Raw genomic sequence first — 925 nt, 5'->3', positions numbered from 1 at the left:
TTTTTTTTTTTTTTTTTTTTTTTCCCCCTCTAACTTGTATGCCCAGATTTCCATATACCTGCAGGGAAAGGCATTACCTTTAGAGAAGCTAAGCTGCTTTCTCCAACAGCTGAAGATGAAGCCTAGACTTTAATTTACTGTGTAAGTATTCCTCTTGCCAACAGTTGCTTGGAGCTACAAACCAGGTCCAAATCCATCCCCAAATTATACCCCAGCATGTAGGTATTCCTCCCTGAGGGGGCTGCTGGAGCATACTTACCGGAGCTGGTCCCTGTATTTTTCACTTCTTTGGAAAACACAGTTTGAAGAGGAAAAAAGTGATAGTGGTACATGCTTTATGTCACCTATATGTTGCTGTATTTGTGTTGGTAGGTGAAAGACAGTCTGGCAGCTGGAAGTCCCAAGTTCCCCCACCCCTTTCAGGCAAAAGTGAGTGAAGTGCTGTGCTGTGCAGCTGGAGTGCTCTTTGCACAGGTTCCTCCTCTCAGCAGGGAGAGGTGATGGCCTGCTCCAAGCAGAGGAGCTCAGGCCCCTCTCCCTGGGATGCAGGGCTCCTCTAGCAAATAGGGATTTAAAATTCTCCAGACAGAAAGGTTTTCACAACCAAGGGGGCCTGACTTCCTGGCTAAATATTTCTACCAGACAAATGTGGCATTAAGTACTACCACATGGGGCCTCCTTCAGCTGTGCCTTCAGAAAGAGCAAATTTTTATTCTGTCTCTAGAAGCCAAAAATTCCTATTGCTCCACAGGATGGCAGACCTTTGAGCATCCCTGTCATAAGCTTTTTCATACTGGCTAGATCAAGACAACTCCCTTCTCATAGCACTCAGTGTTCACAATTGCTTGCTGAGGGATGAAATGCAGTGCTGCTTTAGGTTAAGTCCACTGTTAAGACCTCTCTCAAAGGCCTTTAGAAGGAGGAG

This window comes from Apteryx rowi, unplaced genomic scaffold (assembly GCF_003343035.1).
Source record: "Apteryx rowi isolate R43461 unplaced genomic scaffold, aptRow1 scaffold_215, whole genome shotgun sequence".
Classification (NCBI taxonomy): Eukaryota; Metazoa; Chordata; class Aves; order Apterygiformes; family Apterygidae; genus Apteryx; species Apteryx rowi.
The sequence above is the reverse complement of the archived record's forward strand: the minus strand, read 5'-3'. Positions refer to the sequence as shown.